The following is a 26,210-nucleotide window of genomic DNA, read 5'->3' on the forward strand; positions in this document are numbered from 1 at the left end:
TGTTAAAAGAACACCGGCCATCCCACACCCAGCCGATTGCCCCTATATTGAAAATGTACAATGCAAAAATTAGAGCATCGGTATTGTATGGGGCAGAATTATGGGGTTTTAGTAATTTATCTGCACTCTCGACCTCGCAAAACAAATTCATGAGGGCTATTACGGGCTTAACCCTATCCACTCCTCTATCACCACTCTATTATGATCTGGGAAGCCAGTATTTGGAGGACGTGGCTCGTTTTAGACCCGTGGCCTACTGGAGAAGGCTCTGGGTCACCCCGGAGCTTACCGAGTATGCCTATGCTCTCTTGGAGGTCAGGGATGCAGCTGGTGCGGGAACATTTTTGTGGTTGAAGCAGATTAAGTCAACATTGTGTGACTTGGGGCTGAATATGTTGTGGCAAAATCCAACTAATGTCATATTTCCGTCCCGTAAAGAACTAAAGGGGCTATACTGGAATATGGTTATGATGAAACGCTTTTCGTCTATGACGAGTACTTCCCTGTCAAAGGTCTTCTTAGAGACCAAACATGTACCCGTTTACGAAAAGTACTGGGACCTAATTACGGTTCCTTGTGATAGGAAATGGTACCACCAATTTAGAACAGGCACCCTTCTTATCAAATCATTTACAGGTAAATGGGGTACAGGTTCCAGTTTGGAATGCCCGTTTTGCCCAACACATCTGGAATCTATTGCCCATGTTTTCTTTATTTGCCCAGTCTATAGGAATTTGAGGCATAAATGGTTAAAGCTGATTCGTCAGTTGATGGGGATTACTACCGGCACTGAAGCCTTAAGGATTTTAAAAACAGATGGGAATGAATTAAGTATAATCGCTATCTCCAAATTCTTACATGGCATGTGGATAATCCGTGCCCATGGTTTGAGTAATTAATGAATGTAAGAGATGTGATTGTATTATTTGGTTTCATCAATACCTGGTTTATAGATGGTGGCTGTTTTATGGATATTATTGTTTTTATAATGAATTTTATATTAACTTATTGTATTTTTGCATGTCCAGAATATGTAACTTTGGATCATTTCTATGGGGATCTTGAATTTTGTAAGGATGAATTCTAATGTTTTTATGCTTATTATTTTAAAATTGTAAATGTCTTTTATGATTATGTAATCGAATAAAGACTATTTTGAATTGAATTGTTATAACTGCAGAAGTATCAAAAGGTGACATCGCGCAACGAAGGTCTTCCCAAAAACAACTACATATTTAACGACTTGACAACACTCTTCACGACTTCTCACAGTCAAGAGGCTCATCACACGATAACGCTCGGGACGCTGACTATTCCTGTAGATTCACAGGTAGGACAATGGCACTAAATATTTTTCTCTGAACTGTGATAGGAGTTATTTAGTCTAGAGTAAAAAACCCACATTAGTAGAAAGTTCAAAATATTTTTGTTGCCTCGCAGGTCGACAACAGGAATTTCATCAGCGTCCGAATCCGGCCCTCCTCCCTAGATTTCTATTCTGTAGCCAGTTTTTCTTTATACGATTCTTTGGTTATAATTAGATGTTCTGGCCCATAGCGTCTCTGCAAAACCTGTCAAGCACCTCACAGGTAAGACTACAATCATCTTTCAGGTAAGAGTGACTTGAAAACCTTGACAGTAAAATGCATTTTGAAGTAGTGTTCTTTAAAGAGGCGAGTCATTAACTCTTTACTAAAGCGAATTAGGGCAGTCCTGATAGATACAGGAATCTTGTTCCAGATCTTGGATGCAAGGATGGAAAAGTTCTCTTGTGTTGGTAATTACATTTTTACACTTCATAGTCTGAAGTTTGATAATATCCTGTCTGCTGTTGAGCCAAGAACCACCGGAGATGGTGAACTTATCTGCAGAAGAGGAGGGTGGCGGTTGTGATGGTTTTTCTGAATGATGCGGCTGGTTTTGAAGATGGTGCGTGCTCACAAGGGAAGTCAGTGGAGTTCCAACTAGCTGAAGGGGATATGATCATATTTCTTCAGGCTTTGGATGGGAAATACAGTGGCATGGATGCCTCTGTGGGCGGCCAATGTGGAGTCTGTGAGGCTATGGTGTAGGGCATTACCACGTCCAGATGCAAAAGTACAAGAGCTCGGACAGCAGTTTGGAAGTCGCTTTCTGGAAGAAATGGTTGGACTTTCTTTAGAAGAGAAATCTGGTTCTAGTCAGGCAATTTTAACTTTGAAGGAGAGTTTGGTGTCCAGGATAAATCCAAGTGAATTGGCATTCTGTGAGAGTTGGGTTTTGAAGCCATCAAGGTTCATGCAATTGAGCCAGGCTTGTACTGTATCTTGTTTGCTGTTCTTGGTGAAGAATGTCTTGGTACCTTGGTAGCCTTAGTGGTATTCCAAGGGCAGGCTTAACTTCACCTGATTATATGGCCCTCTCTATCATCATTGAGCTCCCATACCAACAGAGCCTCCAAATGAACCCCCTTTATACCAGCCCCTCCATCAAGTGACCGCCTGGAAGAATAACAGCCTATTGAACTAGTCACCTCATAATTCCCTTCACCCTACACATTACCTTTCAAGGAAGTCATAAGGTAGGCGATTACTGATCCACAGATGCTGTCTTGGGATATGAAAGCAATAACTAGGGAGTTGTGCGTAACCTGAGAGGTGCAAGCAAACCAACATGGAGACCTTGGCAGCCTTCTGACCTCCAGAATGGATGGCATATCCTCTCAGCTTTTAATACACCCAGGCAGATGCTGTTGCATCTTCCAGTACCTTGCCCCAGCTGCACTTTTAGGCTTGCCTGCACCAGAGATCCTCTGAGTGCATGCAGCACTTCCTGGCTTTTATCAAACGTACGCCTACTGCTCTTCTGCACGTGAAATGTCCCTCCATATTTATATTTGTGTTGCATTGTCTATTTAAGTGTCTAACCTCTCTTCATTTAGTTAAAAATAATTTTAGAGGACTCTCACACAGATGATGTCTAATTCTTCCTAAGAAAAAACTGAAGACCTCAGCTTTGCATTACTCGGTTATTTGAAGGGGCATACAGAGCAACAGAAGCTTCAGGATTGCTGTGTACTGTGCTTTGGTCGATGTTTGTCTAAGGAATGGCCCACTTCCTGTTTCAGTATGTCATTATTGACTGTGAAGGTGGACAAATCTGGGATGGAAATTGAATATTATAATTTAAATCTAAGCACAAAGCGTAACACATATGTGTACAAATGAAAAAAATTATAATATTAGATGAAGAATTACAGAATTAAAATATTTTATGACTTCTTGAAGAACACAAATATTATAATGAAAATGTGAGGTGAAAATCAATTATATTTACCTTGAGGGTTATTAGAATGCAAAAAGCACACATTATTGTACGTGAAGGACGTGTGAAGTGTCACTTGTAACAATATGAATGAATGAGTGATTGACTAATGTTTTACTATATGCATATCACAGTTAGACGTACATCTTTGTTTATGACATTATGGTGTAGGCTCAGTTGTGTCTCAGGATGGTACCTGTAGATGGTGTTTAAGTCCTTCATTCATCAATGATTCATCAATGTCAAACCACCGTTATGCCTCAACCAAACTAGCAGTTCTGGTGAGAAACAAGGCCATTAGTTGACCATTCCTCTACAGATGTCTGTACCTGATGTGTTTGGTCTGTGTCCCACGCTGGGAACTGGATGGATCTGCAGTTCAAGGTCTATGTGTAAGTCCAGCCACATGCAAAGTTGTGCAACATGTAGCAGGCTACAAAAATCGTGCACATTTGAATATGCAATAGAATACTTGTTTCTGGTCAGGAAAGGACGTGTCCTGGCACTTTGAGCTGCACTGTTCCCATCGGGAGCAGGGTCAAGACTGAGGACTTAATTTAGATCTTAATTGAGGGGAATACTCACAAATGTAACAGATATCCAGTCTGCTATATTACGATCCCATCATATCCTATGGAGATCGTAATATGGCAGATGGGTTATCCATCACGTTTTTGAAGGAGTATTCCACCCGCTGAGATTTCAATAAGGCCTTGAGTTGCATATGGCTGAGTCCAAACTGGAATTGTATGGTGAGTAAAAACACAATGGATTCTGGCCCAGGTCTCTGTACTGGGGTGAATGTTTGACAATGTACAGCATTCCAGCCATCATCTTTTTGTGTAGTTTTAGAAAGTTAGCATTTTCTTGCCTCACCCATTTTTGGCTTCTGCCAGTGTCCTGGGCCATATGACTGTGTTTGGCTCTCTTGTTGTGGAATGTGTATTCCTCCCAGACATGGGAACAAAAGGGCTTAAGTGTGATAGGATGTGCCCTCTGTCAAGATGGCTGGTGGAGAAGTTGTGCCCAGTCCTCAATTAAACTTCAAAAGACCTTGCCTGCAACACAAGACTTTTGTCCCACCAGATATTTGGGAGCAGAACCTAGGAAGTGCAAGGGAGTAGGCCAGGTATTGCCCTCGACACAAAAGACTGGTGATGTAGATAAAAGGTGGTACTCTCAGACTCCAAATCAGAACACTTCTGGTCCCGTGGACTTTACAGAAGTAGGAATATCCTGCTGCCAGAGGACAATCCTGCTTGAATGGCTGTCTTACTGTCTGAGAAGGAAGACTGGACCTGTTTGCCTTCATCACAGGTTAAGCAGAGTAAAACCTAGGGTCGGCTGGCTGACCTACTGTGAGCTACAGGCACACAGTAAGCTTCAGAGACCTCCCTGCAACTGCCCAGTTGACCTGCTGCCCCGGAACTGCATGTCCCTGCCTGAGTACTACTGCTGCTCTGTACCTGAAGTGAGTCCTGATCCCCAAGGTCCTGGATGCTTGACTGCCATCAGAGTGTGCAGCTGACTGCCTAAGTGTGGGTTTCATCAAATCCAATGCAGTGGGACACAGCTCAGCAGATAACCTTGCATTGCAGTCCTCACAGCTCATGATCAGAACTGATGCATTGTGATGCAACTTGACGCAACTGCAGGAGTTCACATCACTACAATGCTCAGTTCCTGATTGGAATGTGATGGAGCGGGATAGAAAACAGAATTCTGTTTAAATCCGTGAAGTCACACTTCCATAAATAAATTAATAATGCTAACAATTTGTGCTGTGTGTGCTAATTCAACCTAGTTTAAAGTTACATTACATTACAGAACACGTGGGAAACTAACATGTGTGCTCATAAATGTGCATTATGTTGCATTCTTATGTATGTGGAAAATAATAAATTAATCTTGTCTATTGTCATGTCATAACTAATAGCAGCTGTTTTTAAAAATAATGGCATGTGCTTATTTTGCTTCCCTTGTCTATGTGATGTCATTTCTACTATTCTAGGTGCACATAAGGTTTTATGGATTCATGAAGACAGGTAGATATAAAATGCTGCTTTATTTGTGCTTTACTGCTAGGTAATTTAGACTAATGGGTTAATTATTAGCAATGATGGGAGGCAACAGAACAAACTGTATTTCTTGCATTAATTATTCTTTGTGTTTGTTTATATAATAGTTTTACAAGTGAAGCTTAGAGATGGCTGCAGGAAAATAGTACCCTTTTAAAAGTGGCGCAGGGACAGTGGCGCAGAAAATTGACGCTCTTTGAAAAGAGGCCTAATGATGAAAATGGCTCAAGTGAAAATAATTCTGAGAAGGATGGAAAAGGCCTCTGAGCTTTTATTTTGAAAGGTTTTGGAATGAACTGCTAAAAAGATGACTTTTTGGAGAAATTTGCTAACGTTTGCTAACGTGCCACGGGAGTTCAGAGCTGACTAGCTCAAGGTTAAAAGGAAGCTGTTGCTACAAAATGTAGCAGCCTAAGGAAGAACTGCCAAGACTTCTAAATGAACAATGGACTAGTGAATTTGCCCGGGCATGCAAGAAGGAGGTGTCACAGTTTACTGTGGTACGAGGTGGTTCAGCCAATGGAGAACTAGAATTCGTCTGCTGGAATGTGAAAAATAGTTAGCTCAGCTAAAATTAGGGTATAAGAATAGGTTCAGAGAACACATAGTTGGCTTACGCTCGAGAAAATCTGGAGGACGATGTTATGCTGATGGACTTTACACGTGAGGACAGGAGTTTTTATTAATTACTTTATTACTAGGTGATGAGGGTAGAGACAGAGATATAGTTAGGATTTTGGAAAATGCTTAATTTTACTTATTCCTGCTAATGAATAATAATTCTTGATTTATGCTCTTTTTATTAATTCTGAATACATCTTTCTTTATGACATTTTCTAATGCTTGTTTAATAAAATACCAAAACCTAAGTTTTTCTAGATGTGTTAAAATAAACTTTCTAAAATGACAAGCTGGTCTTGATTATTGCAGATGGTTTAAACAACTATATTTAGATCTTATCGCCTCATGATTCAAGCGCTCTATTGTTGATATGGGCCTAGTGTTGTATTGTAAGTTTTGTGGTAGTAGATAGTGTCATTTGTGCAATATTTTGGTGAGAGCGCTGGATCAATTTCTGGTAGCCATCGGACGGTTTATATATGTTGTTTTTGACATACATGTTACATGCATGATACATATATGTTGGTAAAATCATAGGATTAAGTTTTAACACATGTTGAGTTTGTTTATTTTGTGCTATGTGTGTACCGGTACAAAAACTGTGTGATGAGAAGGTAGTCATGCAGAATATCTGATCTGTTTCTGTGATATCGCCGAGTATCACTGTTGGTATCGCCGTGTACCAGAAGTATTGTCGCCGTGCAATACAGTGTTGTCGCCGTGCAACACAGTTTTAGGGCTAGGTGTGAATCTTGTAATAGTGAGGGTTTTCTAAGAAATTAGAGCAGCATGAGAATAGGGACAAAGCGCCTTCCATAAAACTCACTGTGATAAGAGTATTAGTTATATCCAAGCTTGAGTGAAGGGCAGGGTAATGTCGGTGCATGATTATCTATAAACAGGTTAGAGTCCTGTACGGGTACATGTTTTATATCTATAAACAGGTGAGAGCCCTGTACGGATAACGGTGTTATTTTGCTAACGGTGCATGATTTCTATAAACAGGTGAGAGTCCTGTACGGATTTCATGTGTGACTGAAGTTAGGGAATTTTCAGTGTGAAAGTGCGTGATTGTTTTGTAAGGTATGTTCAAGTGGAACTCTTAGATACTGTCACTTCGCGGTGCGTTCAGAGGAAAATGAGTTCATATTCTTACGTGTTAGAAGGGTAGGGTAAGAGTTGCTCTACTGGCAAATGAAAATTATCCTTAGTGTGAATAGCGCCGACTATTCCGAAGTGTGGATACTTGAATGTATGTAAACTATCCTAATTAGAGAAGCAGACAGATGAGTTTCGTTTTATATATTCACTAAAATGTACCAAAAGTAATTCTAAGGTACTTAGGAATGTTCTAGGTAAAGTCTGTACCATTCTAAGACTTTTATGATGATGTGCAGTGTTTAAATACATTTAAAAGCTCTGCACGCTAATAAAATTGAATTCAAAAGTGTTCAGCATAGTTAAAAAGTATAATAAGGTGAACTGTGCTATTTTAAAACATTCAGGAGCATTTTAGAATGTTCTGTGTTAATTAGGCTATAATTAAGGTATTCCACGTCGTTAAACATTTTTAAGTAAGTAAAAAGTGATCAGTATTAATTTTATAAACACCTTATAAACATTCCACACTTTAAATATAGTAATAATCTGTTCTCCGTAGTTTAAAAACATTAAAAAGTGCCCCGATCGAAAATTGTAAGGGAGGGGCTGTTTTAGGAGTGAGAACGTGTGGGGAGAGAGCCTGCAGCTGCAGCAGCTCCCTACGTCAAAGTGGCCGCGCTCTGATTGGGTAAAGCGTCCGGAGCGTCATAATAAAGCTAGGCTCTGATTGGTTAAAAGCCAAAAGCCTCACTACAAACCAGTGAGAGTATTATATTGATTTAGGTGGTCGTGCATTTAGTTGATGTGTACCACCACAATTATCTAAATTGCTTATAAATTGAAGTGTCCCCGTTTTTAGAAGTGTAAATTGAAAACAAATATACGAGTAAATAATGCCAGTATCATAGCTAAATGAATTATTCCCATTTTAAAAGTGTACCCGATCTAATTATTTCCTTCGTTTTATAGATGCTTAGTGAATACTATTATAAACACACCTGGTAAGGGAAAGGCAATGTAAAGAGTGGAAGCGCTGAAAGAGAGCTGGATCCGCAGCGACTATGGGTGTGTGAGAATCGCCGCGATCTGATTGGTTAATGTGTCTTAAGCATCTCGGCAAAACTGTGCCCTGATTTGTTGAAATGCCGGCGCGTCATAGTAGAACTATGCTGTGATTCGCTGATAGCGTTTTTATGTTTAAAGTGGTTGCTCGTGAGATAAGATATTATATAAGTGCCCCAAAGCTTAAGAAACAATAAAATTCGAGGCGCGAGGGAAAGGAGCTCGAAACTGCAACTGCCATGAACTTTGTTTTAGCTAATAATATGCCACAAGCGTAACACGCTGTATTACAAAAATATTTGGTGAAGGAGGGGCTGTTAAGGAGCGAGTAGGAGCGAAGGGGAGAGCTGACAGCTGCAGCGGCTGCTTGCGTCAGCCGCCGCGCTGCCATTGGCTAGAACGCCGTCGCGTCATAGGCAGAGCCGCGCTCTGATTGGGCGAGGCCCTCTCAGCCGCGCTCTGATTGGTTCAGGCGTTGTGCAAAGCAGTGCTGGAATTCGCTAACACCGTTTCCTGTGTTTGGAGTGGTTGCGCTCCCATTGGCCAATGCACGTCACCACTGCTGAGATAAATGGTTACAAGTATCCCCGCTACAACCGCGCTATTAATTAGTAATTAAAGAAAGAAAAGTGCGTGTCATTTCTGATTTGTTGTGTGTCCCTGATTTGTGTATAGCGACGAGTGCTGTGCGCTGTTTTAGAATTAATGGCACGATGTTATGAGCCATAACCTTCCACATAAATTAACATTACCCCGCTGTTTCAGGTGCGCAGATGTATGAAGGGCTGACCGCGAGGGGAGGGAGACGCTGAGCGCGAGGAGAGAGAGTATAGCAGCAGCAGTAGTGTTACAGCTACAGCTGTGTTGTGATTGGTTGCGCGTCGTGGAAGCAGCACTCTGATTGGCTGGAGCGCCGTGCTCTGATTGGCCAAGGCATTTGCGATGCTGTGATTGGCCGAAGTGTTGTTTACATCTGCCGAGAATGTTAGGGCTTCGATTTTTCTAGTGTTAGTGCCCAGAGCTTCGTTTTTTTTATGACATAAATCAAATTAAATTTTTTTTGAAAGAAACCCCTAATTTATGCCTAATAACTGATTTTATAAATAAGTGAGCAGAGCGCCTGGTAGAGAATGAGCATTGTTATTAGTACCTGCTGTTATTTAACGTTCTAAGAGCTTAGTGCTTGGCAACATTTCGGTCCTGAGGCAATCACTTTACTGACCTTGTTTTATTTCTCATACATTTTTGCAGCAAAACATTTTATTTAAATTAAAAGCAAGCACATTTAGGCTTAATTTTTTACAGGTATATGTTGCAGAAGGTGTGTAAGTGAAAAATAAGTACATTTAAAACACATGTGATTATATGTTAGTATTACTGTTATAAATAAAAATTTTGCGTTGCTATTGTTTTTGCAAATTGATATTTTTCTTTACAGGTTAAATTAAATTTAGTAATACAGGTAAATTAGGAGAAATATTAAATTGACCAAATTATAAAGTTTTACTTCACCTGACCTTGTTAAATTAATTAATTAATTGATCAGCAAGCGCTACAAGGCAAATTTAGAGAGTATATTTATCAAATTAATTAAAGAAAATGTCTTCCTTGTACAAGAAAATGAAAAAGGTTGTAGCAAAATGCGAGAGCAAATTAAAGATTCCAAAATTAGTGAATGTAAAGAATAAAAGTGTCAGAGTAGAAAATATTAATCAGTCTAAAAATGATGTTGTAAATACAGATCAGGACAGGAATTTGAGCAGATTCTCAGAACAGATTGATGCAACGTCAAAAGTCCAAGATCAGATTGACATAATGTCAGCTCAGATTTCTTTTAAAATTAATGCAACCGAAAAACATGATGAGATGCTTGGTACATCTGGAATTAATATTCCTGATCATGTAAATTCATCAAATGATTTAAAGGAGTCCATGAAAATTATGGAAAAAGAGATAGTGCCTACACTGGGAAAAGATGAAATTAATTCCGCAGTTTTAAAGGTCCCATTAACTGAAAAGGTTTATTCTATTGTACTTGAGATTGAATTAGTGGGGATTACAACCGAGCAAGAAACAGAGATGACTTCAGTTCTGGTAAGTGAGAAGTCTGATACTGATCTGATTAAATTGATACAGCCTGATGAGTCAAAATTATGCTCAAATGAAAAGGAGTTTGAAATAAATGAGCTGAATGAACAGCTACAAATACAGCGACAGGTAATGATTCAAGAGATTAAGATGGCTTCATTGCCATTGCAAAATTTTATTAATGAACAGTCAGAGAATACAGATACAGGATTAAATAAAGAACAGGAAAACAGTCCAAAAGGATTAAATGCACTTCCAGAATATTGGAATGAAAATGATGGTCTTTTGAGTGAAGACATCAAGGTAAAGGAAACAATTGATCAACATATTGAAACATTGACTTCTGCAGGTTCACTTTTCAGAAATGCAAATTTAATTAAAAAGTTGATTGATGATATTGAATTGGCAGAAAGGTTTGCTGTCGTGATATGTGCAGCATACAAAATGAATGATGAACATGCTTTGAGTTCACTAATACTAACATCTGTAGTTGAAACATGGCAGGTAGTCAAAGGCTTACAAGATGATGCATCTCATGAGGAAGAAAACACATGGTTGAGTGCAGATTTTAGACAGCGAGATGAGGATGAAATTTTGTCACACAGAGATGATAGAGTAGTTTTACCAAATAGCATGATTACTGACATGGACAGAATGTACCATAGATTTGTAAAATCTCTTTACCAGAGGTGTCTGGCTTGCCAACAAGTGAACTTAATTAAGAGAACAATTATGAGATTGGGAACAGAATTACAGGAGAGTGGTTCATTGACCAAATTACAAATGGATTTCATTGGGATGGCACTGAATGACAAACTGTGCTACATTTTTGTGTTTTACTGTTTGATTACAAAATGGGTTGAAACATTTCAGATGCGTCATGATGAAATTACTGTTGCAAAGTTATCAGATAACAGAAAACATATTGAAATCAGATTGCTCCATTGTACAGATAGACTAAAAATTTCAGATGTTGAGGAGCATGAGAATGTTACTATAAAAGACAGAGATGCAAAAATATGCCTAGCTGCAGGTACAAAGTGGACAGATGTCCTTCCACTTGTTTTGATGTTTCTGAGAAACACTACAGATAAAAAGACAGATTTAAGTCCACGTGATATTATGATGGACAAGGTCATGAGACAGACATTCATACCAGAGAAAAGAATGATGCCTATCAATGATAGCATCAATTTGGAGAACTGCAGGAATTTATCAGATGAAATGATTTCTGTGTTTGATGAAGATGAAACTGAAGTGCAAACTAGAGAAAAAGAGCAAGTACTTGAATTGTTACCAGGAAAAAGAATCAAGAAAAAGGTTTGTCTAAAAAGAAATTCTCTAGTGCCAAGGTGGCAGAAAAAGAGGTCAGTCAGTCTTGTCACAATAAATGCAGAGAAGTGCAAAAGACTGAAGAGGTGGATTGACACTGGCCATACTTTTCGTGTATCTACACCTGAAAATCCTGATGAGGATAGTGTCACAATTGATAATTCAGATTCTGAAGAAGAGCCTGAAGAGAATCCAGATCTTGAAGATCGACAAGTTGGTCGACATCTGGAGAACATGAAGAGAAAACAAGCCTTGATTGAAGAAGACTTGAAGGTTGTGACTGAAGACTCAGAAAATGATGGAAATCTGCCAGAAAAGGAAGCAGAAGAAGAATGTGATCAGATTGTAATTCAAGACCAGGAGAGTATTGAAAAGCAGAAAAGAAGCTCTGAAAGCAGGAACAAGAATTCTGAAACTGGGAAGTTGAAGGTAATTGAAGAAGAAAATGAATTGCCAAGTACCAGCTACAAAGATGATGTTCCTAACGGAGTGAAGCTGCTGAGTAAAGAAGTACCTGAGTCCAGAATGAAAATGTCTGACACTGAAACTGATGAAAATGATGAAGATTCTCAGATGAGAAAATTCAGAAAAGAAGCTTGGAGAACAGAATGTAAAGTGACAAAGCAAAAGAAGAAATTACCAAGAAAATGTGATGAATGGCTAGAAGAAAATGAAGGCCTAAAATTCAAATTGAGATACAGATCAAAGGAGCAGATTGATGAGATATCAAGTCAAAAAGATTCTGTAAAGAAAAGTGAGGCAGGAAAGAAAATAGAAGTGATACCTGTAGTGGAGGTAAATGATGAGAGTCAAAAAGAGATTGAAAACAAAAGTGACAATGATTGAAGTACATACCTGTTAAATTTTTAGGTTTTCTGTTTTTGGCATAAGGCTGAAGAAAATGTGTTAGATGACACAAGGTCGAAGAAATTCTGTTAGCTGAAAAATTAATTTGTGACATTAGGTCGAAGAAAAACTGTTAGAAGGTTTAAAGAGTATAAAAAAAAAAAATTAAAAAAAAATTGAAAAAGGGGGGTGTTAGAAATTTTTAGAAAATTTAGGTAAAATTTTTAAAAATTTTGTTTTATTTTTCTTTGCAAGCTTAATGAAAATATAATTCTGCTTTGGTTAATTTAGGTTATTGTTCTTTTTGAAATTTACAAGGAGAAGTTTTAGGTTAATATGACAAGCAAGATACTGACTTTTTATTAGTTATAGTTTTTGCAACACATTTGTTGAAGCTCAGTCGTATGTTACACAAGAGAAAGAAATAGAACTAGAGGGGTTTCTTAAAACTCAATATGAGAATTTTAGATAAACTGATGAGATAAGTCTTTAGAAATACTAACACAGGTGAAATTGAATTATGTTCATCTTAGATAAAATCTTTGCTAAAATATTGGGTGGTGGTGTGGTGATTTGTTAATCACCAGATGAGGGAGTTGATGGAGCGGGATAGAAAACAGAATTCTGTTTAAATCCGTGAAGTCACACTTCCATAAATAAATTAATAATGCTAACAATTTGTGCTGTGTGTGCTAATTCAACCTAGTTTAAAGTTACATTACATTACAGAACACGTGGGAAACTAACATGTGTGCTCATAAATGTGCATTATGTTGCATTCTTATGTATGTGGAAAATAATAAATTAATCTTGTCTATTGTCATGTCATAACTAATAGCAGCTGTTTTTAAAAATAATGGCATGTGCTTATTTTGCTTCCCTTGTCTATGTGATGTCATTTCTACTATTCTAGGTGCACATAAGGTTTTATGGATTCATGAAGACAGGTAGATATAAAATGCTGCTTTATTTGTGCTTTACTGCTAGGTAATTTAGACTAATGGGTTAATTATTAGCAATGATGGGAGGCAACAGAACAAACTGTATTTCTTGCATTAATTATTCTTTGTGTTTGTTTATATAATAGTTTTACAAGTGAAGCTTAGAGATGGCTGCAGGAAAATAGTACCCTTTTAAAAGTGGCGCAGGGACAGTGGCGCAGAAAATTGACGCTCTTTGAAAAGAGGCCTAATGATGAAAATGGCTCAAGTGAAAATAATTCTGAGAAGGATGGAAAAGGCCTCTGAGCTTTTATTTTGAAAGGTTTTGGAATGAACTGCTAAAAAGATGACTTTTTGGAGAAATTTGCTAACGTTTGCTAACGTGCCACGGGAGTTCAGAGCTGACTAGCTCAAGGTTAAAAGGAAGCTGTTGCTACAAAATGTAGCAGCCTAAGGAAGAACTGCCAAGACTTCTAAATGAACAATGGACTAGTGAATTTGCCCGGGCATGCAAGAAGGAGGTGTCACAGTTTACTGTGGTACGAGGTGGTTCAGCCAATGGAGAACTAGAATTCGTCTGCTGGAATGTGAAAAATAGTTAGCTCAGCTAAAATTAGGGTATAAGAATAGGTTCAGAGAACACATAGTTGGCTTACGCTCGAGAAAATCTGGAGGACGATGTTATGCTGATGGACTTTACACGTGAGGACAGGAGTTTTTATTAATTACTTTATTACTAGGTGATGAGGGTAGAGACAGAGATATAGTTAGGATTTTGGAAAATGCTTAATTTTACTTATTCCTGCTAATGAATAATAATTCTTGATTTATGCTCTTTTTATTAATTCTGAATACATCTTTCTTTATGACATTTTCTAATGCTTGTTTAATAAAATACCAAAACCTAAGTTTTTCTAGATGTGTTAAAATAAACTTTCTAAAATGACAAGCTGGTCTTGATTATTGCAGATGGTTTAAACAACTATATTTAGATCTTATCGCCTCATGATTCAAGCGCTCTATTGTTGATATGGGCCTAGTGTTGTATTGTAAGTTTTGTGGTAGTAGATAGTGTCATTTGTGCAATATTTTGGTGAGAGCGCTGGATCAAATGACGCAGAGCAATGCAATGCCATGCATCAAGGAGATATGGTACAACTTTCAGCAGGATTAACTTGATCCCTGTACCCATCCTGCATTTCATATTATCGGCCTGAACTTGTGACTTTGTCCAATCTGGCGTGATCAAACAAACACAATTGGTGCTTTGTTCTTTTAAGCATGATTTCTTCTAAAATCTTTAAACTTGAATATCTCCAGTTCTACTAATTGGATTTTTGTTGTTCTAGTATCATTCTATTTGTTAGAATATACTCTATTTTGTCTAATTTGGTTTGGGATTTTTCTTATGTGTGTTTTCACCTAAATACTGTCTGTGTGTCATAAATACTTTACACATTGCCTCGAAGCTAAGCCTGACTGCTTTTGTGTCAAGCTACCAGATGGTTAAGCACAGGTGAATTTATTGACTTTTGAGTTAACCCTGACAAGGATTCTGCTTGTAGCCTGAGTGGGGCTCCCATCCCTCTCAACAAATAATCTTATTATTTCAGTATCTTTCTAAAAAGTAAGCTCAATGCTAAAATTCCATTCTTTACACGAAAACATAACATTTTCAGGGTTCTGTATTTTGATGTGCTGAGATTCTGATTATGTTTGTGATGACATTTTCCACTTTCTCACTTACAGCCAGTGTGAGCTTGCTACACTTATCTAGCAGCTACATGTCTCTAATATTCCCAGCAACCAGTTGACATGCAAGAGGTGGCTGTTGGAAGATGTATATTTCATGTGTGCTTCCCACAAAGGGAGGATACATCAGTGAAGCAGCCCTTGGAATCTCAAAATGTTTGCAAATTCATGGAATGCCAGCATTGTCCTTTGCAGAAATTGTACTCCATGTGTCTGCTGGCTGCAGTGTGTGCAATAAATGACACCTAATACAGTGCTGAAGTGGTCCATTCCCTAGAATTGACTTGCTACATGTTACGTTTCTGTCAGTGAATGTGGCTAGACAATAAGTTAATGCTTTAGGTTGGTGATGTATCCAAATATCTGTAGCAAGCATCATGATTGGATTGAGTAAGCTGTTGGTGTCCTCATTGACACTCTAGAAAGATCCAGGTTCCTTCAAATGGAGTGCAGTCAGTATTTTGACATTTACAGGAATAGAGGGGGAGCTGGAAATAGGTGAGATGAGATCTAGCTACCAGTCTGCAAACCTGTGGTGGATCTCTTCAGCTGAGAAGCAGCATTTTGCAATGACAGTTTTCCAGGACAAACCAAATATGCTTATCCTCTGCTTGTATATACCCTCTCTTCTCCAGAATTAATTGTATCTCAAACTGAAGGCAGGGCATCAAAGATATTCACCGATGGGGTGAAACAAATTATTGGCCGTGTCTTTGTTTCCTCTGGGTGTGGTGAGTCCTAACTTTCACTACCTCCACCTTGCAGTAGAATGTACAATATAAGTGCTAAATTACTTCTTATAAAATTATTCCTGTTAATTCATTTAAACTGTTTATAAAAAATACAAAATATGAAATTAAAGTATAGGACTTTTTATTTTTTCTATTTTCCAAATTAATTATATTAATGTTAGTCATTTCCTCCATTTATTTTTATGAGAGCGGGTAGCAGTATCAGTAGCCATGTGTAGTGCTTGATTACAAAGCTTGGTTGGGATCGATTTAAGCCTATATTTTCAGTATTTTTACTGAAACTGGTTTAGGAGTTCACATTTGTGAATTACAGTTGTCTTACTTTTTTGTGGCTGTACCTTAGTATGTGCATGTCCATTCCTAAACTGCTTCTTAATTTTCCCACTCCCCATTTCATAGTAGATCGTTTCCATTTCTCAACCACCCATCCTTATTCCTATCACATTAACTAATGAAACATATGCTTTTGTGTGTGGAGTTCTCCACTCTCTGGGATGAGATTACTGCACATCTGAAATATGGTAAGTGTAGGCGGAGCTCTTAAGCCATAGATTTTAAAAACATTTGTAGGTAGGAAAATGGTTCTACTTGAGTATTGCTGTACATACACAAAAATGCTTTCATGTATATGCTCCTATCCTAAGCCTCAATTCACAGATTGCTCTTCTGCAGGAAATCAGGAGGTGCAGGATTTGAGGAAACAGGTGTTATTGATTCACGTATGTCCATCTGGATATTTTTTTCAGTTTCCCAAAAGTCCATATGTTGATACAAACAATAAATGTTTAAGCTCCGATCTATACATATGTTTAAGAATCAGCGGCAATGTACTTTGATTTTGCTCAATCATCTACCCTTTATAAGTTAAACAGAAACGTTGTTAAATAAAACAGAGACTCTGTCGAATACGCACTTTATATGATTGCTGGGACGCATCAGAAGACGAATTTTGAGGAAATTAAGTTCAGATGAGGAGGAGGCAAAAATAAATGTAAGAGTGGCAATTCTGCACAAAAAAAAACACGTTTTGTAGTTCTCTGGTGTCAGTCGAGGCAATGTTGTACACATCGTCATAGCCTGGTTCTGATACCTCACATCAACAGATGCGTAGTCGTTTGGTGATGAGGAACATCTTTTTTAAATGGTGCTCTACCATAAGCACGTAAAATATTGCATCACAATAAAATATACAAAATATTGTGGAATCATTATAAATATAATTACGACTTCTGGCATCTTTCATTTTTGGTCTCTTTCAGAAGGATTTCCATGGTAATGAATTCCAGCGTTGCCATTTCCTGTCAGTCTTAGCTGTGTGATGTGGTGTCTGAATGGAAATGCCTTATATTACTGACCTTTTCAGTATTCTGCTATCGCTTGTTTGCCTGTCCATCCCACCCCATTTGCAATTGCAGACGCTGCATAGAGGCACAAATAGAACGCTGGAGCCTCGGAAAGGTTGGGGTATTACAGAGAAGCCTACCAACATTTTCTGGAGAAGGATGTGCAATCAATCTCTAATCCCAGCTCTGCATGTTTGTGAACCTTTCATGGAAATCTGAAAGCTAATTTCAATAGAGGCGCAGTTTCGGATTAAAAACTTCTCATGGGAAACAGCTGCCTCTGCCATAAACATGCTCTTTCACATTTTCAAGTAGACGCACTGGTTGGTCTCCGTGTTTTTGTTTTTATATTTCGGACTAAAAAAGATCAATCTACATAAAAATAGTATTCTATGCTTGAACTGAACGCAATGTTAATAGAATTGTAATATTCATTAAAAAAATGCACGAAAGAAAAAGTAAACTTTTATGAAAAAGGCGTCTTAAATCAATATATCTAGATTAATTAACATGATTAAACGTGGCTTCATAAAGCACGACTTTTATTGTTATTATTAACATTAGTGTTTTATTATTATTGTTGTTATTATTAAATTATTATTCACAACCTATAACAGAGTTGCTTGGAATAATATTGCTCAACAATAAATACAATTATCACAAACGTTTTTAACTTCATTTTTATCAGCTTTAACAGCAGGTAATAACATGCAACAGATGGGAACCCACAATATACATTGCTGTACACATCTAGTATGGTTACCTTACAATGAAGAAAACAATTTGATTTCTCATGAACATCGACATTAAAATAAGAGGTAGCTCAGCTCATGGCACCCCAAAAATAAAGTGTCCTCGGATATCAAAAATGATCATGATAAGAATACAAAACTATTGGGAGCTTGGCTCAGGTACCTAGTAAGGTAGCCTCTTGAGCTCACTCTCTGCAGGGTTATTGGTGTATTTCTTGAGTGGTGCTGGACTGAGCTATATACGCACAGCACGAGAAGTGCCTGTTGGTTAAGCACTCGAGGTGATGGAAGGTACATTTATTTTTGTACTTTTATTGTATTTTCTTAATTTTTAGGTCTTGCCACCAAAGAACATGCACTGTGCTGCAAGACATATTGTATACAATTCAGTGTGCTTACAAACAGCAGACAATATTTGATTAGTTGTTTTGGTTTCCCTTCCTTCCTCGTGTTGGACCCTCCCTGGAACATAGACAAAGTTGTTCCTCGTCTTTCTTAGTCCTCGTCTTTTTGAAACACACTATTCATTATTCCTAGTTGTACATTGTGTTTTCCTACTTTTAACAAAGGCATGGTGCTTTTACCCTATCTGCCATTTCTATTGACGCTATAGTTACTTACATCCACAACTGTGTTACTCTACTTTACTCTACTCTATGCCACGCCACTCCACTATATGCTACTCTACTCTTTGCAACTTGACTCTGTTGTACACCACTCTACTCTATGCCACTCTACTCTTTGCTACACCACTCTTCTCTACGCCACTCTACACCACCCCACTCCACTCTACACTAGTCCACTCTACTCTAGGCCACTCCACGCCACTCTATATCACTCCACTCTGCAGCACTCCATGCCACTCTACGCCACTCAACTTCATGTCACTTTACTTTACGCCACTCTAGTCTATTCAAAGCCACTCTACTCTATGGCACTCCATTGAACTCTACTCCACTCCACACAAAGTCATTCTACGGCATTCTATGCAGCTCTACATCTCTCTACTCTACGCCACTCCACTCTATGCCGCTCCACATCTCATGATACCATTATATATGACACTCCTCTCGATGTCACTTTTTTCTATGCAAATATTCAAAACATAGAAGTCAACACCCTATTGAAGAAACCAACAGCAGACGCCAACACCCTCAGCAGCTCCAGAACCATCTTGCTCCTGCCTCTTCTAGCTAAAGTCATGGAGAAAGCAATCAAAACCTAACTCAGAGACCACCTAGAACTCCATAAACTCGAACAGCTCGCAATCAGACTTTTGCTCCTACCACAGTACAGAAACAGCCCTCATTGATTCCACTAATGACATCAGAAGCATCCTGGACTGAGGAGTAATGGCCACACTCATCCTCTTCGAACTCTTCACAGCTTTCAATACAGTCTCACACAAGTCACTCATCAGAAAGCTTCAGCACTTAGGTATGTTTGAGAAAAGGAAAGTGTGTTTTCCGTGAGAGGTCAGTATTATACTTGTTGGGATGAATGCCCGTTCTTTCAGTTTTTCATATATGAGACACGACTACTTCAAATTGCAGTGTGACATCTTTATTGATGTCACACTGCAATTGCCCATACACATTGCCCATACACATACCAAACACCGAGAGCCGCAAGCAGGGACCGGACTGCACTCTTCAAGCCTTCTGTAATCTCACAGAAGAATATTGCTTTGCGAGTATTGAAACTCTTGTCTTTGGAATTTTGAAAATATGGAAACAGTTGTATTATACGTGGCATTTGTGTAAATAGCCTTGAGAAAGCCCCGGCGCAACTCGCCAACAGGGGGCGAAACACGTGTCGGCTGTCTATGTCTCACAACAAATCAATAAAGATGTCACACTGCAATTTGAAGTAGTCGTATCCCATATATGAAAAACTGAAAGAACGGACATTCATCTCAACAAGTATAATACTGACCTCACACGGAAAACACACTCTCCTTTTCTCAAACTCGTTTTCTCTTACGAAGCTCAAGAGGTCCAGAGCTCCGAGTGTGTCTCCATTTACTTATATAACTAGCTTATTAAGCATTGTTTAGCCTTGGAATCCTTGGACCTTCCCTGCCTTGTGAGCAGCACTTAGGTATGTGCGGACCAGCCCTCAAGTGGAATTTCTCCTTCGTCACAGCCAGTACCCAATGAGTTAGAATTACCCCATACACCTCAGAACCCAAGAAATTCATCTATGGAGTTCTTTAAGGATTGTCGCTTAGCCCAACACTCTTCAACGTTTACATGATGCCCCTGGTGGACATCATCAGAGCCCACGGCATCAACATAGTATCCTATACCCATGACACACAGCTCATCTTCTCCCTTACTGATTCAACCAGTACCGCCAAAGCAAACTTCGCCAACTGCATGAGCAAAGTCTCTGCTTGTATGAAAAAACAACTGCTTCCAGCTCAACACAGATAAAACTGATATACTAATATTTGAGGACAATCACTCTCCCTGGGACACCTCTTGGTCCTCTGAACTTGACCCCCATCCCTGCCAACAATGTCAAAAATCTCAGGATCATCTGGGACACCAACCTCTCCATGAGCAGACAGTTCAATGCCATCTCCTCATCATGTTTCCTCATCTTGGGAATGCTAAGCAAGATTTTCAAGTGGATCCCACTGAACAGCAGACAAAAGGTCACCCAGGCTGATATCACATGTAGACTTGATTACAGAAAAGCCTTCTACATCGGAATCCAAACCCATGTCCTACTCCCACTCCAAAATACCCAGAACGCCACTGCCAGATTCATCCTGAACATCCCATGAAACATCCACCTCTCTCCACACCTCAACAATGTCCCCTGGCTCCCAGTCAAGGAAAGATGTAAGCTTAAGCTTTTCACTCATGCCTATGAAACTCTCCACAACACCAGTCAAGCCTACCTCAACTACTGCCTCAACTTTTACCAACCCATCTTCGATCTGCATCACAGGCCAGAGTACACTCTCTCTCATCAAGAAGACCTGAAGCAGAGTGCGCTCCTTCTCATTCCTCGCCGCTAAAACCTGGAACAACCTCCTAAAACACCTCAGAAATTCCCCCTCCCTTATGGACTTCTGAAGGAACCTCAAAATATGTCTCTTTCAGATGAAGCAGGCATGATCTCCTCCTCTCACCTCAGGCCTGCTCTACTCAGTGCCCGGATAGCCTCACGAGGGATTAGCCATGCCCTACAAATTCACATAACATAACATAGCACTTTACTCTACGCCACTCTACACCACTCCACTGTACACCAGTCTACTCTATTTCTCTCCATACCATTCAACTTCACTATATGCTAGTCTGCTGTGTGCCACTGTATTCTATGTCATGCCACTAACTTTTAGCTAAGCTGAATAGAAGCCGTGCTGCTCTAAAACTTGGCTAAAAGGCATTGGTCAAGCCACTAGTTGTCATATAATTGAGACCTTTTAGCTATGCAAATGCTTGTTTTGATTTTGTCTTTTCTCCTCAGCTTCTGCTTTGTCGTGCCCACCATGTTGTGTTGTTTCATGCTGTTTCACTGACAAAGCTGCACCGGTACATCAGTATCTCTTTTCTGCTTTTGTGATTTGTTAAATTAAAGTTCTGGTGGCATTTTCACTTCTATACATATTTGATATTAACTTGGACTTTAAGCAGTTCTATAGAGATTTCATTTTTTTGTTCACATTGAGCCACCATTTTAGCTCTATTGTTGCAGCCTATTTCTAAAGAAATGTTCAACAAGCTGATATTTTTTCAAGGAGAATTTTTCCACATCTGAATAGTTAATATTTCTGTATTCAATAGGAAGCAAATCTAATAGATTACTATCTATTACCGAGAGTCTGAATATTCAGTAAATTATTCCCTGCAGGGTGGACAAAGAAAGAAAATACTACCAATAATAGTTTTTTGCTTCGATTCACCTGGTTCTATTCCATTGAAAATGCACACTGTGATTTATAAAGCCAACAAGTTCCAGTTTTTTCTAAGATGCAGATTCATAGTAGTGCCATCACAAGTCCTGGTGGTGAGCAGCTATAGTGCAATTTCTGAGGACAAAGGGTTCTATCACATGAAGTTAACATCAAAATGATAACATACACAAAGTAAAATAACAACACAATTAAAATATAATGGCACACCACAAAAGTCTAAAGTAAATTCAAAACAGCAAACACAACAAAATCACAATGCAATAATGCTGCACAAACCAACTAAAAACATTACCACCCAAACCAAACGGCACACAACAAAGGTACACAAACATTCTTGCCACAAATTACCCCGCCAGAATCCTGTTTTCATTATATTGTGGTAAAGTTGTTTGAAGCGAGCACTACCTTAACGTACCACCATGAACATGAAATAGCATAAGTCAAAAATATTTTGTAATCCATCTCAAAGTTGCTGGTCCATATAAAAAACCGAAACAAATTATGTCTTTCTCTTAGAAATCTCGCACTTCACTTATGTTAGAGCATCTATTGGAAAAAATTAAATCTCCGAAGCCTTTTGTTGTTGTTAACAAAAACAAACATTGCAAAGAGTTGAAGAAATATTGCCTATATAGAAGAGTAACCAAAATAACAATCAATAAGGTTTTTGTAGCATGCACTACTCACTTGTGAGGGTCTCAGGCCCCTGGGGAGAATTCGGGCAGCTCCAGCTCATTCGAAGAGCCAGGTCTCGAGGCACTTCCTGAATGCCTGCAGTATGGGGGTTAATCTGATGCTAAGGGGGAGTCGTTCAAGGTCTTGGATGTGATGTAGGAGAAATATCTTTCTCCCGTTCTGACTCTGCGTATGCATGGAAATTCGGCCAGGGCAAGGTCGGCGGAGCCAAGGTTCCTCTTGGATAAGGATGGGTGGATACCTCTGCTTCGCCAGCGAAGTTTGCAGAGTATTAAAACTCTACACTCTGATTCAAGTGTGAAGTTTTCCAAAACTCTGCAATCGGAGCAGAGTAAGACTTACCTTCCCCTCCAGTCCCACGGTGTCCTGCCTGCTCCTGCTGCTGTGGCTCCACTAACCTTCCGCTGCTCGGCTGCTCCAGTTCAATTAATTAACAGCAAGAACTGCAGTGCACATGGCATACTGTGTGAAGTATGCCTTTACACAGTACGCCATGGTCACTGCAGTTCTTCCTGTTAATTAATTGAACTGGAGCAGCCGAGCAGCGGAATGTGAGTGGAGCCAAAACAAGAGAAGCGGGCAGTCCTCTGATTTAGGAGTGGAGGAGAAAGTAAGTCTCCCGGCCAGCAGGGCTTACTACGCGGGAGAGGGGGCAGGGGGGTTTAGGGGGAAGGGGGGAGGGAGAGGGTAACAGCGGTTTAGCAGGTGTGGGCAGGGGACAGGGGTGGCAATGAGTGACAGAGTTTTCTAGTACCTCCGTGAAATTCCACTGAGTGCTACCACGCAAGCTCCACCCAGCGTTACTCTTGGAGGCACAGAAGGAGATTCTTTCATTGAGGTATTGGGGTCCGGTGTTGTGGAGGGCTTTCTAGGCGTGTGTGAGCAACTCAAAGGTCACTCTCTTTTTGATGGGGAGCCAGTGGTGGTCTCATAGCTGCTGGGTGATGTGGTCTTGTAGTGGGATACTGAGGACGAGTCTGGCTGCTGCATTCTAGATGGTCTGAAGTTTGTGGAGTAGAGATTTGTTGATTCCAACATAGAGGTCGTTCCCATAGCCCAGTTTGCTGGTTATGAGTGCGTGGGTTACGGTCTTTCTGGACTCGGGGATCCGTTTGAAGGTCTTGTGGAGTATGCGGAGAGTGTTGAAGCACATGGATGATACAGCGTTGATCTGTCAGTTCATGGTGATAGAGAAGTAGAGTATGATGCAGAGGTTGTGGGCATGGTCTGTGGGAGGGTTGCCGAGGTTGTGGGCCACCAGGTGTCGTACCACATAGAGGGGGTGGATCCAAGTACGAGGATTTCCATTTTCTGCGAGTTGAGCTTCAGGCAGCTGCTGCTCATCCAGGATGCAACGTCCTTCATTCCTTCCTCAAAACTGTGTCTGGTGATTTTGGGTTCCTTGGTGAGGGAGAGGATGAGCGGGGTGTCATCGGCGTAGGATACTATGCTGAGTCCGTGTTTTCTGACGATGGTTGCGAGTGGGGCCATGTAGACGTTGAAGAGCGTGTGGCTGAAGGAGGATCCATGAGGTACTCCGCATCAGATCTCTGAGGGTTCGGAGCTGAAGTCTTATTCTTTGATTTTGGCCAGAGAGGAAGGAGCAGATCCAGTCTAGGGCAGTTCCCTGTATGCTGGCGTTGTGGAGTCTGGTGGCTAGTGTGCCATAGGAGACGATGTTGAAGGCTACTGAGAGGTCTAGTAGAATGAGCACTGCCTTGTGGCCTTGGTCGAGGAGAGTGCGGATGTCGTTCATTCTGACCAGGAGGGTGGTCTCGGTGCTGTGGTTGCTGTGGAATCCGGATAGAGAAATGTTGAGGATCAAGTTGGATTCTAGGAAGTTTGTGAGCTGGTGTTTGCCAATCTTCTCAGTGCCTTTTACAACGAAGAGGAGGAGAGAGATGAGTCTGTAGTTCTTGAGGTCCATTGGGTCTGGTAGGGCTTCTTGAAGAGGGGTTTAACTCCTGTGCATTTCCAGTCATCAGGGAATGTGCCTGTTTTGAGGGTGTAGTTGATTATATGTCATAGTTCAGGTGCTTCGGCGGAGGTGGCCCTGTGGAAGATGTGTGTTGGGCAGGGATCTGTGGGAGATACAGAGTGTATGCTCCTCATTGCTTTTGCAGTGTCTTCTGTGAAGGCAGGGGTCCAGGCGGTGATGGTTGGCTGTATAGCATTGCTGGTGGCCAGTGTTGTGTCTGTACCTTGATTCTGTTTGTTGAATTTGTCGTAGAGAGTCCTGATCTTGTGATGGAAGAAGGAACCAAGTTTGTTGCAGAGGTCCTGGGAGGGAGGGACGTCAGAGGTTTTGCTGGGGGTTTGGTGAATTCTTGTATGATTCTGAAGAGTTCCTTGGAGTTGTGGGAGTTGGGGAGGGATCTGTCCCTGATGAAGTTCCTCTTTGATGAGTTGGTGGTGTTCTGTCATAGCGGTTCTGTGGGCAGTGCATGCTTCCGAGGTTTTGCTGTTCCTTAATGCTTTTTCAAGTCGTCAGCACATGTGCATGGATTCTCAGATGTCCATGGTGAACCAGGTAGCTTTAGTGGTGCGTTGTCTGTCGTAATTCTGGAGGGGGGCCTTTTTAGTGCAGTCGACGATCCATCTGTTGAGTTTGTTGGCTGCAGAGTTGGCATTGGTTGTGGCGGGTGGAGAAGTGCAGCTGAGGGTAGTGTGAAGTTCGGTGATCTTATTCCAGTTTCTGTGCGGGGCTGCAGTGTAGGGTTGTGTGTGGTGGGTTTTGAGAAGGAGAAGTGGACGCAGTGGTAGTCCGTCCAGAGGGGATGCAAGGTGTGACTGAAGTGAATGTTGTTTTCTCCTGCGAAGATGGGGTCGAGGGTGTGTCCTGCCTTGTGGGTGGGGATGGTGACAAGCTGCTTCAGTTCAATGTTGGTGAGGTTGTCTAGGAGGGTGGTGGAGTTGGGGTCACTGAGGTTGTCAAGGTGGAAATTCAGGTCTCTGAGCAGTGCGTAGTTTGTGGAGGCGAGGGCACAGTGTGCGATGAGATCTGCAATGATGTTGGTGTTAGTGAACAGGGTGTGGGGTCCGGGAGGTCTGTAGTGACAGTTCTGTGTAGTCATTCTGTTGTGGACCTGGATCTGGAAGTGGAGGTATATATAAGCATGAAGAAAGTTAAGACTGTCTAAAGAGTTTGACTCACTCAAACGACTAACAGATGATTTGGAAAATATAAACAGAAGGAAAAATCTCAGATTGTGAAGTGTTCTGGAAGGCTTGGAAGGCCAATATATGATAGCTCTTTTGGAATTGAATATTCCTAAAATTCTTTACACCTTAATATGCCAACAGCTCACTAAATTAGTCTAAAAAATCTTGAAACTAGTAACATTTCCAACCATGAGGTTGAATGACTTCTTAACAGTGTTTTCTGCAAAAAAAAGTAATGAGGGCGTAACCTGAGTAATTCTGTGAAGAGTAATCACACACAATTACTCAAAACTTCTGCGGCATTACATATCATGGCTTGAGATGTGATTCTGGATTTAGCACTATTTTCGTAGCACAAAAGGTCCCCTATGTCAAAAATGTATGCAACGATGCATTTAAAACTAACAAATAGCGCTAAATGCAATAGATCATGAATAACAAGAAGCATGA

Source organism: Lissotriton helveticus, chromosome 9 (assembly GCF_964261635.1).
Source record: "Lissotriton helveticus chromosome 9, aLisHel1.1, whole genome shotgun sequence".
NCBI classification, from domain to species: Eukaryota; Metazoa; Chordata; class Amphibia; order Caudata; family Salamandridae; genus Lissotriton; species Lissotriton helveticus.